This window comes from Brachycentrus maculatus, unplaced genomic scaffold (genome assembly GCF_059751285.1).
Source record: "Brachycentrus maculatus isolate JH-2025_06_01 unplaced genomic scaffold, ASM5975128v1 h1tg000031l, whole genome shotgun sequence".
Lineage (NCBI taxonomy): Eukaryota > Metazoa > Arthropoda > Insecta > Trichoptera > Brachycentridae > Brachycentrus > Brachycentrus maculatus.
Genome location: NW_028280785.1, coordinates 1,812,864 through 1,829,457, shown reverse-complemented (window position 1 = coordinate 1,829,457; position 16,594 = coordinate 1,812,864). Strand labels below are relative to the sequence as shown.

At 31.2% G+C, this 16,594-nt stretch overlaps 1 protein-coding gene across 1 annotated transcript in view; it reads right to left on the bottom strand.

The window, feature by feature from the left end:
* Positions 1–13,924, bottom strand: part of gogo (thrombospondin-1 like protein golden goal) — a 288,203-nt gene extending 274,279 nt beyond the window's left edge. Inside the window, exon 1 of the mRNA XM_088272556.1 lies at positions 13,688–13,924. The gene's annotated coding sequence lies outside the window, so the exon portion shown is untranslated. The remainder of the gene's footprint in view (positions 1–13,687) is intronic.
* Positions 13,925–16,594: the final 2,670 nt, after the last annotated feature.

The following is a 16,594-nucleotide window of genomic DNA, read 5'->3' as shown; positions in this document are numbered from 1 at the left end:
CATTTTATTTCACAACGTCTGTGAAGTGAAGAAAAAACTGGACAGCATATGTCAGGAAGCACGCTGTTCGGCATATGCAAAGTTTAGTTTTGCGTTTGTTTGCTGTAACGTACAACAGATGGCGCTGCCATTTCGGTCAGTAAAAATGTATTTTTAAAAAAACAGAATTTTATCTCTCCCAGATAGAAACGCCTTAGCAGGTTTTAAGATTTTTAACAAACTATAGTATTTTCACATTTTTACTAGTTTTTCAGTCTATTTTGGAGACTAATTTTAAATATTTAATCGAGGCAAGATGATCTGAGGATACCTGTGAAAAAATAATATTACACGTTTTTATATTTTTGTAAATGTGAAAAAAGAGACGAAAAACTTTTTGTATATTTTTTTACTTTAAAGACGATCAAATTAAAATGATATGCAGATATTTTTAATATTTCGGACAATCCATCCCGGATGCATATTTATGACCTTCAAAATTATATATCTGGGAAAAGAAGACGCAAATAAACTCTATCACACATAAATTACGAAACAATTCAGCGGATGTTTTTATGTTGAGCCACCTAGAAATCGAACCTGGGAAATTACTTGCTAACCACTCGATTACGGATGTGTATTGTGAATAAGAATACCGCTTAATGTCTTATTATCTTGATAGTAATATATTGATAACTTAATTTGACGATCAAATGCTTCATTACTTCTGATTTAATATAAATTCAATATAATATTTCACAATTCCATTTTGAGTGTGTCGAAATCTGGTTTGTCCACGCTTTAATATTTGTGTTATTTTTACTTTTTTGACATCTCAACTCTTAACATAGATGAAGAGGAAATGGAAGTCCGGGTATTTATAGCGTTTATGACCTGTCAAATGTTGATTGAGTTATCATGTTGTGAGGCATCGTTTAATTTTGAAAATCATGCTTTCAGGCGTCTCCCAGTATGTAAAATAATCCGGTTAGAATCTTATAAAATCTTTTTCAAATCAACAATAGATACTGCCGCGAACTCAAACATAAAGTGACATAAGATTTTTGATTTATGAATGAGTTCCGAAAAATTGAGTAGCGTGGTTGTCAATCGTGGGTAGAATGGTGAATGGTGAATCACTTAATCAGCGTATGACGGATCATAAGCCCTTAAATCATAAATTGATAGTGCCACACATTTATGTTTGCTGTAAGCAACTATTACATAGTTATGGCGAACAATTACCAGATACTTTAGGTATCAGATATATATGTTTAAGGTAGACAGCTTGCTCACTTCCAAATGTAAGGACATTCGCTGTAATTCATTAAATCACCCTCAATTAAATCAGCAAGTTAATATACAGCTATATTCTTATAAAAATACGAGATTATACGCTCACATCCTCATGTATTATACACAGTATCACCTCTCTGGTTCCATTGATAATATTCACAATGCATTTTCAGACATTGAAAGTATGTGTGATATTCCAATGTGTCATTAGCATTTATTTTTATTTGCACAACGCGTTCCTCTCAATCTCTACTTTTTAATTGGGTACCTATCTACGCCGTTTTTTGCAATTTGATTCAATTTAAAAGAACAAAGGATTGTATCTGGCATCGGATAACATCTGAATGAAATAAAATCAAAGAGCAACCTGAATTCCTATAGCAGAAACTGGTTTCGGGAAAAAGAAACAAAATATCCTTGAATTATATGACAAAAAACAGGGACGATTCTGGAATCTGCGGGACACGTTATAATACTATATATGATACCATTGAGAACTAATACCAAGACTATCACTTATGCCTTCATATACATAATACTTTAAGATGATGGTTCTTTTCAAAATGTTTTATTTTATCCTTTTTTATATATTATATAAAAAATAATGTAGTTTTTAAGACACTTTTAAAGTGAGCACGGGACGTTTTGTTATCTACCGAATTCTTATGTATTTTTAATTTAAGCTTTACTTCGTAAATACCACTATGTAAAAGTGGTATTTACCAAGAAAAACATGAATTAAAAATGAATAGATTTTACCGCAAAATGACTGCCGAATCAATTAATGATACTTTTTTTATGAATTTTTTTTTTCAGGTAGGTATATATGTATATTATTACATGGTAATTATTTATTAGAATTAACCCACAATATTACAAGCGAAATAATGTTTTATTAATTGATTCGGCAGTCGGTATCTATCCATTTTTAACTTTAAGTTTTACTTAGTAAATAACACTATTTCTTAAAATCTATTGTGACTCATGTTTTAATGCATTCCGCATCGTTTTCAAACACCGAAAACGTTAACACAGTGTTAAATAATACCTCACTTATTCTGTTGTTATTCGTAAATCCTACATTATTCGTGGAGCGTTTCGATGCGACCTGTAACTCTGTTTCACACAGTGAATATTATTTTCTTCTCGTATTACAGCAAATCACAAACAGTTACCCATTACACAGGGTCAACGAGTGACGTCACGGTTCAGGAAATCCATTGTCAGGGCTTTATTGTTCCTAATAGGCAGACCATATATTATGACGTCTGTGATGAAGATCTGAGAGATTTGTCGCTCACACTAAACCAGCCAACGATGTGTCAATCACAGGAGAGTGAATATTTTTATTTAAACTATGTGTAACACACTTGACTTTGAAACTTGTTGGCGAAAAAAAAAATGGATTTTTATTTAACAAAGTGGTGTCAAAAACAGAATACTTTTTTCTTGACCTTTATTTATTTACTTATTTATTTTCATTCTTAACCTTGAAGTGAAGCGTACACCTCTTTTAGGTTCATTTGGTTTATAGATTAAATTAAATACAATGAAAAAAATAAGAGCATAATGATTTGATTAAAATAAATAAAAGTTTTAAAAATGTGCATATACCATATACCTTTCTTTATTTTCTCGAATTTTTAAGTAAATAATTTTATCATCAAAAGAGCTTATTCGGTTATTCTTAGACTCAATAATTACTTGGTGCATATATTATCTAAAAATGCTCGACTAACGTCTGCAAATAATAATAATTAATGCTCCCCTAATATAAAATTCAGAAGAAAAAAAATACGCAAACAATGACGACGATGTCCTTTCGAAATGGAGAGAATCTCGCCTTTTGGCTCCGTATATTATCGCCAAAAAATGGCGACCCTTACCCAAAGTTAACATTAACCTCCGCAGTTGGCGAGTTCATAGTTATTAGGGAAGGGCGATCCATTGTTGACCCAACTTTTGACATGCACTCATCCGATAAAAATTAAAATGGCGATCTCATTGTCTTTCCCGCCAACAGGGGAAATGCCGCCATTTGCGAACTTCTAAACAATACACAATAAATAATAATATGCTACGTTTTTAATTATATGTTTGTTTATTTATCTGTCTGGCTTATATTTTATGCTCTTAGTATGAAATATTATGTGAAAAACATTATATAAGATTGGTTTTTCCAAGGTCATAATGGTTTATACCGGCGGGTTATGCAATTACATATATTTTGACGCCATTCAATCATTGAATAATCTTGTATTGATTTTTAATTAGCGTTTTACTTGGTAACTACCAGAAGAAATAGTGGTATTTACCAAGTAAAACATAACTTAAAAATGCATAGATTTTACCACAAAGTGAATGCCAAATTAATCAATGAAAATGTTGTATTGAATTAAGTTCGTGTATATGGTATGTTAAATTACGAAATTAAGTCTTTAAAAAACGTATTTTTATTTGTATAAAATATATATGAATATTTGAATAATGGAGTAGGTTTGAAAAAGAGCGTATTATCGGCCATGTCATCCATGGTTACATGACACATGATAGACAAAATATTTTTAAATGCGCCTTCAGCACAAGAAAACCCAGTGAGGACACATTATCGTGAATTTGAAATTGTAAATATCGTAGTCATACAGGAGAAAGTGACCAAGTGCATTTTTTTACAAAAACGTGATTTTTGACAATTTGATATCTTACTAGCTTACTATTGCTCTGAATCCCAAAGCGAGTTTAAGCATGGAATTATAATATATCAACTTGTTAAAAATTACCAACTGCATTGATGTTTATTTTCTTACCAATAAAAAGTTACTTAAATGACCCTCCTGAACATTTTACGTTTTGTTAGTTGGTCACTTTCTCCTGCACGAATACGATATGTGTATGATGAAAAATAAATTAATGTTGTGAAATCTTTTTTATTTTATTTGGCAGTTAGTGAAAGGATGTTTCTGCCAGTGTCAATTTTTATTTTTATTTACATACAAAATAATAATAAAAATAAATATGTAGAAGTAAAAATTAATAAATACTTTTAGCTTGAAAAATACAGATTTTTATAACGACCTAACTAGTCGGCTGTCCAAACTCAAAACACAGTAAGTGACATTTTTTTGTAGTAGGTTTTTTTTTGCATTTTTGTACTTCTATTTAGTCCAAAAATGCAAAAAAAAGTACTACAAAAAAAAGTCCCTTACTGTGTTTTAAGTTTGGACAGCCGTAGTGTTTAAGGGATAAATCACGCATTCGTCTCAAAACCATCAACTCCTCACTCATCTGGACGGTTTTTTCAACCCACTTGATGGATATGTTGAAAGTTTTCACGGAATAAGAAGGTAGAATTTTAAATGGCATCAGCTTCTCGCCATCATCAGAGCCACGAAATCGTTCGGATTATAGCGAATTTCAGATTACGGACCGTTCGGATTAGAGAGCTGGCACTGTGCTCAGTTTTGATCGAAAACTCAAATGGCACGCATTTTGAGTAAACTTAAAAAAACAATAATCTTTAATTATAAAACGAAGATTTTATAAACTTAATATACAAGATTATTTCGATCAAAACGGTTGTTAGGGTTTACATTTTTATATTTCATTTTTTATTCTAATGTTAGATAAAGTTATAAAAATGTTTCTGATTGGAATTTGGATTTAAAAAGTGGAAGTTTACGATTTCCGCGGTAGAAATTATTCACGATTTAAATATTTTATTTACATACATTTTGGTCGGATGCTGAAATGGCCAAGGGATTATTTATTTAAAAATGCTTCTTACGTATAAATTCAAACCCGACCCTTTATTTCATCAATTATTGGAAACAAATAATGTAGAATTGTAATTGGTTGGAAAACGGAAAATGATCGTATTCGTTCAATATATGAAAGTATAATATTTTCCCATTTCATATCAACCATTACGTCAAATAAATACCTATCAACGGCATTTTATAACATAGAAAAGAAAATACAATTGTACCATATGTATAATAAATTATATATGTAGATAAGATTTACATATTAAAAACCCCTTAATATAGTATTTTATGTACTAAATAAGCGCTTTACAAATAATATATAGGATTTTTCTATTTATTATTTTCTTAAGAAAAAATTATTTTTACTCTATTTCCTTCTACAATTCATGTGTACAATTTTCAATTTGTTAGCTAAAAATATTATACATGATATTCTTATTTCATTCAAATGCAATGAAATCGAATGTACTAAAAACCCATTTTAAGAATATAATTTAGTCAAATATTTAGAAAAATTTTAGCTCACGAACATAAATGATCCTTAATTAAATTAATTTTGTAAACTATGTTATAAAAATCTGAAGTTTACAATTAAAAAGATTGAAAAAAAAGTACGCCAATTACTGTTTGGCAAAAAAAAAACAGAATATTACTGTTGACGTAAATTTATTTTTTGGAAAATAGTCCCTCTGCCTGTAAATAGTCAAAATTGAGATACGTTTCATCGACGCAAGGGATCGTACAGCAAGTGCGTGGGTATTGAAATATTTGTTATCCCGATTCAAACTCGCACGACTGAATAAATCTTGGATATTCTTCAAGGGTCATCTCGTATGCAGAGAGGAAGGTGGGGTACATCAGTTAAATGGAGAGTACTCCCGCGAAGATTTGTGGGGAAAGTTTCCCAGTCGAGAGAGATAACAGACACCGGATAGTCATACAGCCCAGAGCTTCCCCAGAGGACTGGGGTGTGATTTACAAAGGAAATTTCACAAGATATAATTGTAAAAATGCAACATCGTGAAATTTCACAATGGTGACTGTAAACTGTAACAAGGGGAGGATGATTTGAAGTGCTTGCGATAATGCGACACTTTTCTTCACAAAGCGATGCTCTTTTTCATTTTTATGGAAATTAAAAGAGAAAAATGTTCTTTCCTTACTAATTGTATTATTTCAATGCTAGAAAACTCTCGTTTTTAACCTACCATTTTACGTTTCAAAGATGTCGTTTTTTCCTTCTCTCTTTGTAATATATAGGTATAGCAAAAGTGTGCGCATAAAAATGTGTAAAAAAACTTCAATTCAGCACACCAAAAAATGTTTTTTTTGAAGATGATATATTTTTTATTCAGACCAAGTACAGTTTTTAATGCCAACCAGTATTTTATGCGTACAAATAGAGTCAAACTTCTCGATCTGAATGTGTGATGCCGAGGAATACCGTGAGATAATTAATTTATATGTAATAAACGATTATCATGACACAGCAATCGGTTGAAGAATCAACCAAACTTCATTCGATATTTTGAGGTTCCACCCTTTTCATATCTAAATATGCGGAGGATATTTTTTGTACAATTTTACAAAAAGACAAAGCACAAAGGTATACAAAGGTATTATCTCCCACCTACCTTAACTATTAACGACGTCATCGATAAGCGTCGCATACATACATACTTTGCGAAGGCAATAGTCTTAGACATGTCAGTGCACGATCTATACAAATTTTAAAAAACAAAATTGCCTTGCAACATTGGGTTTACTGTGTCAAATTTTGTGCCTCAGAGACATAAATGTGCAAACGAGAGAGAATGTGTCGATTAGACTCCACGTAAAAAGCTGAATAGTAAACTCGGTATATCACATGGTTTACCTCTATTTTTTCGTTCTGAAAATGTTTAATTATTACTAAGTTTAGAGCCTAGAATATTCTCTGGCTTATATCATCCATTTTGAGTCCTGAGTACTGTGTACTAACACCTACCCTCAGCTCATTCCATACTAACCCTTCGTGACAAACCCCTTATCCTTAGTAAAACAGGACAGCGGAACTGGGAAAAGAAATACGGGTACGTACAACCTGCGACCCTTAAGCTGTTCTTCCACTTAACCCTACCTGCGCTTATAATACGTATATCCATACCTTCATTGTTTTCCACCGCCCCTAAAAAGTGCGCGACGAAAATGACGGAAGGGTTTTTCTTTTTTATTACGAGTTTCATGAATAAAATACGTATATCTATGCTACAATTCAGACAGTTTTTTTTTACATTTTGAAGTAGTATATATTTACCTTAAAAACGGTATACCTTGAAATGTAAAGAAATGCTCTCTATTGTTGCATATACGAGAAGTTATGTCTGCCCACGGTGCCCGCTCTTTATTGCAAGTAGGAATATTGTAAAAAAAACGCATAAATATTTCTTGATATTTACACATTTTTATGCAGACAATTTGTAATTAATAAAATCACCATTGTGTCGTTAATATATCGCTCACTCCTTTCAAGAACGTCATATATCAAAAATCGTCAATTTTCAGCTGTGCATGTTTTCAGAATGCCCAGAAAATGTACTATATCCCAGCAAAAGAGGCATATTTTTAACTTAATATTTACCCGCTACAGGGCAGAAAATGTTGTTTTTGCATTTCGTAGAAAATGTATTGTTTAATTATTTTTATAAATAAATTAAATATTTTTCAAATGTAGAAAAAACCTAAAAAGATCTGTTGCACAGTAAAAAGTTCGATAAGTGGCTTGATATTTATTTTTAATACATTGTGTTATATTTTTAAACTTTAAAATCGTTCTCCTGAGAAATCAAGTATTTTGATTTATGACGTTCTTGAAAGGAGTGAGCGGTATTACTTCATTTGTTATTAGATTAAACATCTTCTTCTTCTAACTCTTAATTAGTGGTCAAGACAACATACATACTAGCCAAACTATGGAGGTGGAGGCCGGGGTCCTATATAATCATATTTTAATTTCAATGTCATATTTATGTATAAATAACTATATACTTGTTATTTAAGTATTCAAAATGAAGTCCGCCGAGAAACTGCATGTAATATAGAAAAAAAAAAACAAAACAAAACATTAAACTATTATCTCATTTTGTTTTGTCTTTTTTAATATGTATTTTTTTTTCTATATTTCTTTATACACAAAACTTATTGATGACAAGGATAGAGGATAGTTACTTTCCTCATCAATGAATACAACGACGCAGAAGAACAACAAAAATTCTTTACATAATCTTTCACTCTAACAGCAAATTATTGCTTTATTTAATCTAGTAAATTAATGATTATTTTTAAAATTATTTTGTAAAAAAACACTTTATTTTTATTTTTGAACAATTTGTGTTTGTTTGCTTTTTTCTCTTTTTTACAATTTTAATGATTTTTTTTCGCGTACATATTTTTTACAATGAGTTCTTAAACCCATTTTTATTGAGTGATGTGTTGTTTTCTACTACATACTTGTAAAATTGTAAAAATTAAAACGATTTTGGATGCTCCTTACCCTATTTTCTACTGGTCAATATTATTATTTTTTTTTTTTTTTAAATAATTTAATATTGTATATAATTTAATTAAATGTTTAGGTTGGAAAAACAATTAAGATGATCATCATATTTTTACTCAAATTATTTTAAGTCCTAGAAAAGATTTTATTTTCTGGGTGAGAAATCACATTTCGTACGTTATGGTCACCGTTTATGCAAACCTCCGTGCTTTTTACATACTTGGGTATGTACAACGGGTGTATCTATCTACTTATTTATACAAGTTGGCCAGTTGGTAGATACGCGAGGGGTGACGTATGAAAAGGCACCCTTAGCGGCTCGGAAGACCGTCAAATGTTCCCATTACGTCCAGTACAGAAGGTACGGCTGTCTTCACTACTGGACACAGATACGTAAGAGTGAAAAGGAAGATTCAGGGTTGGCGCTCAAAACTTTTCTTGCATTAAGTTATAAAAAAAGATGCGTCGATTGCGAAAATTTCTAGATAAAAAACAGTGTTCTAATTACAGCCGGTACAAAGAAATTCAGTGTCAGTAGAAAATCACTGTTTTTTTAAGATTTTTGATTTGTATTTATAAAAATGGTAGGTCTCTGCAAAAAAAAAATACACGGTCTAAATATGTATGAATTGTGATTTAAATAAATGTTTATAAATAATAATAAAAATATATATTTATATATGTATAAAAAAATGTTACATGTCATTATTTACAATGTTTTAAAATTTAAATAAGCATCAAACCACGACCAATTAAAGATGAAATAACAAACACATACAGGGTGTTTTTGTAGTATTTATCCGTATAGGTCTAAGGTCGGTAACACTTTGTAGATCACGTCGTTCGTTTCAAACTCTCCGTATAGGAGAGATACGGTTGTTTGAGTACTTTCTGAGAACTTTCCCGTTGTGTGAGTACTTTCACATTGAATATTCTTTTAAAGAATATTTAAAAGATTTAAAGGATTGATTTCTTAATTATTTTTTTAATGATGAATTGTTTAATGATGATGATTTTTTTTTTTAATGATGAATGTATTAAGAAATTCAATCAACTTACAGTACATGGAAGGGAATCAAAATCCGTGCGTGTGTGTGTGGGGGGGGGGTGTGTGCGTGCGTGCGTGTATGCATTTTAATATCTTTAATTTTAGTATACCGTTATTTCTTTTAATCATATTTGTTATATTCTCATGTTAATTTAATTTTTTTTAAATAATGTGAATGCCATATACATCATTGAGGCTTGACACTTTACCTCGAGGTTTGAAGATAATTTTTTTAAATACACGTGTCAGTAACAATCCCTCGGAAGTCAAATCAAGTAGTTGCGCTAGATTTGGACATCCAACTTCTAATGTCACTAACTTCCGAATTACTTTTCGTGTTACATTTTAGATTTTTTGACATCTCAACAAGATGAAGAGAATTTGAGATGACTTAAGCACAGATTTTATTAAAAATTAAAATATGTTAACCTACATATGCATGGGCATTAATGTACCTACGCACAAACATAATTTACCAGCAGCTTTTTGTCTGCGTTTTGATTAAATAAATGCGTAAATAAAAGTTACATATTCCTGTGACGTAAGCAAATAACGTGGGCGTATGTAGAATAATTGAAAAGCGAGTATGAAAATGACAGCTACAGGATGGTGAGCATCCTGTCAACTCGTCAGATTCATATATCATACATTTTGTATGACGTGAAACGTATATATTTCATTATTGCAAAAGCACATGAAAAAAAAGTAAACGAATCTTGAAATATGTATGACAGGTGAAATTGTGAAAATGAATTGAAAGAAAAGACAGGCAAATAATTTTTAAATCATTCGTCACATACTTGTCAAATCTGGAAATTCCCCAACATACATAATTAGGGTGACAGGACCATTTATTGACATTCTACCGATTATTGACATTAAAAAAATAAATTGATTTTTTTGTTTTTAAATTACTTTTAACTATTACAATAATGTGTTGATTTACGTTTGCTCTATAGCATATTGACTACCATGCTGAAGGTCCCGGGTTCGATTCCCAGAGGGGGTAAAAATATATAATCGTTTTTTTTTCACTTTAATATTTATTGAATCACGCTGGACTGGTACCTAATCACGAGACTGATCACCTTGCTTTAATTTAATAAACGATTTAATTAAAATTGTATAAATTTTTAATGCAGTGCCCTATACACCATCGGGTACGGATAAGGGTCAGTAATATTTTTTTATATGTTGAATTGGTTTATATTTTACAACTACATTTATGTATATTACCATAGATTGATTGATAGTTCTGATACGAATCTTCAAAGTCCTATATAATATTTAATATACACTGTATTTGGATTTGATTTTATTCCCAACCCTCGATAATCTTGGCTTATATCGTCTACGGAAGTCGGCGACTTACACTGAAAGGCTTTCGATTAAATGGGGTCAAACGTTAAAACCTCGGATAAATCGGATTTATAAAAATGAACCAGATAGCGATTGGACGATGTGGCCAAAAAAAACAACAAAGGTAAACAAACCCGACGAAATAGAAAATTACTTGGACCTTCGGATTGGCTTTTTGTATAATAGAAAATACATTTAGAAATACTGTATGTATATTTTTATGATAAGCAAATCCATCATTTGTAAACAGCAAAAAATGGACACACTCGAAATATTGTTACTATAGAAATATTCCGAAAACAAAACATTTAATATTTTGCTAGGATTATTTTTTTACCGTGGCACTAATGTTTGAAACTATTTCCATTAAATGTCTTCTTTCTTCGAAATAATATATGGTTTTGTGATAATAAAAAAAAGATTTATTGAAAAGTAATGACTTCAAAAAATTATTTAATATAATAAATATAACATTTAATAAAATAAAGTAAAATATAAAATAAAATTTAAAAAATTATTTAATCAGTACATTCTTTAAAAAAAACAAATTCCAATATATTTTCTAAAAAAATGTACGCGAACCCATGTCTGGCTCCTCGCGTTACCAGTATTATTTACAATAATTTATTTACAATTATTAATAATAATTTTAATATATTATACTTCAGTATAATATTTTTTGCAGAATAAATTTTATGCCATCTATTTTCAAATGCAATTTGATAGATTAAGTGGAAGAAATTCACCCTACAAAACAATCAAACATGCTCCATCGCAACTACCCTATGTCCCTTTTAACGGACAGTTAGCATTTCGTTAAAGGCTAAACCCAATACCAAGAGAGTATGCATATTTTTCTTGTCACCTAAAACTTTCAAGCGGCATTATACTAACTTGTAATCCGAAAATGTTTTATACAAGTTGGTGAGAACGTAAATTCAAAAACTTTTCCTATCCTTACGAAATATATATTACCTACCGGAATTTAGAAGAACTTTTCAGATATATGTAAAGTTTCTATTGATATTTCCTTAATAATACACAAAGGGCTAAAAACTTAATATAAAGATTGACTATACACTTTGAATTGAAAAGATAAACATACGTGAAGTGCTGATATTAAATTTTAAACATTAGCTAATATTTTACTGTTTCCAATTAATAAAAACATTGTATTATGATGTTAACATTTGTGTCGGGTTGTTGTCCCGTGCTTAGTATCGCGGATTTTTAAGTCAGAGTTTCTCGGTTCGAGCCCACTCTACCACAATTTGATACCTATTTCTAAAAATGAGCAGCTTAGGCTCACAGTTTAAAATTAGCAAACATTAGCTCACAGCAAATAGTTTAAAATTTAAATATTTGTGAAAATAATAAAAACACAAATATTTCTATTCTAAAAATTAAAAAATATATACAGTAAACCCCCCTATAACCTTGATATAGGTACTGCGTTATCGAAGGGAACGTTTTAAGAGTTTCATGTTTCAAATTGTATTTTTACATTTTAACTAGCTTAGTCAATAAAAATTGAAATACAATTAAAAACATTAACTTCCAAATAATGTCCCCTCCGATAACGTGGTACCTATCTCAGCGTTAAAGAGGGTTTTATGTAATTGTTTTGTAACAAATGCGATTCTGATGAATTAAAATACATTTTAAAAACATGTACCCTCTATAACGTTTTCTCCGATAATGTTATCGGGGGGTTTACTGTATTATGTGTTCATTTTACCATTTAATGAGGCATGAACAAATTATTTGAATAGCTGCTTAAAACTGTGGAATTTATTCCATGAGACAAATTAACGAAAGATCTCAGAGTGCAGGACATATGCTGCTATATGGGAAGATGAATGGAGAAAAGAAACAATGTCTAGGGCACTCGGGTTTGCATACCCGTTACGATGTTGTGCAAGTTTTGCGAGCGTCTGAGTCACAAGAGCCTACTAACTACCAACCTTAATAAATGAACTACCTACCTTTAAAATTAATGTAAATTAACTTCCGATCAACACAAATAATTTCGTGTCACGAAGATAATTTGATTTTTTTATATTGTCTAGGGCACTCAGGTTTGCATACTCTTAAAATCGTGTAAACTTGAGTCATGATTTAAAAAAAATAATTAGAATTTTAAATAATGTTGTCTAGGGCACTCGAGTTTGCATACTGGTAAACTCTTGTGACGATTTTTTAAAGTTAATTAGTATTTTTTTTAAATATTGTCTAGGGCACTCGGGTTTGCATACTCGTTACAATCTTGTATGAGTTTTAAGTGTCCGAGTCGCTTAAACACAACACCTACCTACCTATCTACACAACTTGTTACAAACTCGTATCAGGATTTTTAAACAGTAGGTAAGTATAAGTTTATTTGAATTTAAAAAATGCGTAATTTTGAGGTATGACGATATTTTTTATGCGTATATTTTTCAAGCATCTCTCAAAACATTGTTTTTTTTTAGAAGTTGTTTACTTTTTAAACTGCTGTATTGGATAATATTATTATAATTTCTAATACAACAATACTCATTGTGTAATATTAAAAATATAAGTACAGTGAATTAAACAACAACATTTTGTTGACAATAATACTACGGATCATGATTTTTAAAATAACAGGTAAACACAAAACGTGGCATATATAATAAAATATATTTTTTAAAACAAGTAATTTTATTTTTAAATAAAATCTCTTACCTTCGTTTTTATTCTTTAAAAAACTCCACTTCGCAGCCAAAAGTTTATTTTCCAACGCACTAATATTTTAAGTTCACGCACGTTAAAACTAATTATGAACTAACAAATAGTAATTATTCTAATATTTTACACTAGTTTAATAAGATCAAAATAAGTTTAAAATACTTTAACTGCACTTAGCACAGAACTTTTTTGGTTGAAACAATTATTTCGCGATGCGTTTAGAGAGCGCGGTGAACGCGGGCGGCCCGGCGTGCGTCTGTATGGCTACTGAGCGCGTCGGGGTAGCTCGACTCCCCCACTCGTCGGGGGAGGAACTCACCCTTCAAGTCGCAGGGTATTCATCCCTCCATATAGCCCCTTTGTACCAATCGGGCTACCTTGAATTATTTGTACCGCGTACTGTAATTTCGAATGAGCGAACAACCGCCGATGTCGTGGCTGTGAACTCATCGACGCCGGCGCTGGAAAACGTAAAGGAAAAATAACGTGTCGGGAAGTGGTCCCGTGGATAGTGTCGCGGACTCTTGAGTCAGAGTTTCTGGGCTCGAACCCATTCTACTACTATTTTTAATAATGAGTTTCTAAGGCTCACAGAAACAGTATGAAATTGAAGTATTTTTGTAAATAATAATTTTGGAAATATTTGTGTTTTTAACAAATATTTCTCATTTAATATAAAAACTATCCGCCTTCGTAGTGTAATGGTCAGCACGCTCGGCTACCGTTCTGGAGGTCCCAGGTTCGATTCCCAGGGGGGGTCAAATGAATATAAGTGATTTTTTCACTCTAATATTTATTCAATATTACCCTGGACTGGTACCTGAAGCGGAGGGCTGATCACCTTTCCTTCGTGTGTTAACGATCAAGATTATACTGTGTTTGTATAATGCAGTGCCCTATGCACCATTGGGGTGCGGATAAGGGTTTGAATTTGAATTGAATATATAAAAAAAACTAGATATTTTTTTTATATTTCCCATAATTTTAAAATTATGTCAACTCAAATATATACTGATATAACATTTTGCAATCGTATCGTTTTCTCAACTCTCATATCAAAAAATAATATTCTTCTCAAAAAATAATACTTCCCACCCATTCTTCGTCATAGCGTACCGTTCTTAAATAATTCCTTTTGTCCAAGCGGTCAGACTTAGAAATGAATTATCTATTCATGTGAAAAATGCATCATCTCTGTTGACTTTCAAGAAACGTAATAATCATTTCTATCTATCCTTGGAACCCTAAATATCCATCATATTATTCTTCCTTGGTTTCCTCTACCTCTCCCCCCAACTCCTTGCTCGATCCTTTTTCCTTTGTTTTTCTTGTTTTCATCAATCAACAGTTTCATTAATATGTATATAATGTTGTTATTGTATGTTCTTTCATACTGCATTAATTATAATTTATGTTTTTTTTAATACTTACTTATATACAATCACTATTTGCCCTCTAATTTCAAACTGCTGTATTAGGTTCAAACTTTGATCAGTATTACTAGTCTGTTTTTCGTTGGTTAGAAGATATTGTTTCTAAGCTATTAGTCTTCCAATATACATTTACATTGCTTTTTCCAAAGAAATCTTATAAATACTCAGAATGAAGTAAATATACATAGACAAAAAAAAACGATGGCAAAATTAGCTATCCAAATCTTTTAAACGTCAAGTAAGACACCGAGAACTTCTAATCTTTAAAAATATATAAAATTGAGTAGATGAATGAGTACATAAACTTAAACAACATCTTCTTCTTCTATGTGTGTCACGTTCTTCTTCTTCTAACCATTATCCACACCCAATGGTGCATAGGGCACTGCATCGTATTGACGCAGTGTTATCCATATCGTTACTTACATGAAGGCAAGGTGATCACTCCTGCCCTTCTGGGACCAGTCCAAGGTCCACTAAATAAATATATGTGTGTCATATTAAGTATCCCTAACGTCGACTGTACATTCAAAGTATTTGTCAATGTAAATCGTTGACTTTTTCGCAAAGAGAGCATTATCACAATCGAAAGATGAAGGATTTTGAGTGTATCATATGATATCTTTTTTTTTGTACTCATCATTTCCGTTTGCCAAAAGTAATATATCACGATACCCTACTTTTTATTACTTGAACGTTCCCTGTAAATTCTGGATCACGAAATGGTAATTCGTGCCACACGTACTTGCTGCGTAATATATGGACCAGTCCACTGAAATACTGGCATTATGAGTCCATGTATTTAGGAAAATGGTGTGAGATATACGTGATTATCCTTCGTCTTATCGCTTAGCGATCTTCAATGCTGAACTCAGCCCCAAATCATAGATAATTACAACATATGGCATATAATTACATATACTTAGTAATAAAAAAAATTAACAACCTCCCTTTAGAAATTAAAAATAGGAAGGACACAAACACTCTAAAAAAGAAACTTAACGAACACTATAAATGTGAAGGTCCTCCCCAAAACGTTACATTTCCAATATTGTACAAAAAATCCTTTATATTATTTTTTGATATCTCATCAAAGATGAAGAAGAATATGGAAGTCTGGGCATTTACGGGGCTTACGACCGTCATAGGCTGGTTTAAGTGATCACTTTACACACGTGTAACATTCACCAATTCTACCCATTATTGACAACCACACTACTCAAATTCTTGGAAGTCCTATATATATGAACCAATTTAGAAACCTTGTTCATGAATCACTAGAACTTCACTAGAGACATCTATTGGTGAGATGTAAAGAAGCTTTTTATTAAGCAGAAACTCTTATATTAGTATGTGAGATCCGAATCCTGGATTATAATCACACACATGAGAAACGCCAGAAAATACCATTTTCATTTTTATTATTAAGCTTATAATTTGACCAGATAATTTATTTACAACATTTTGAGTG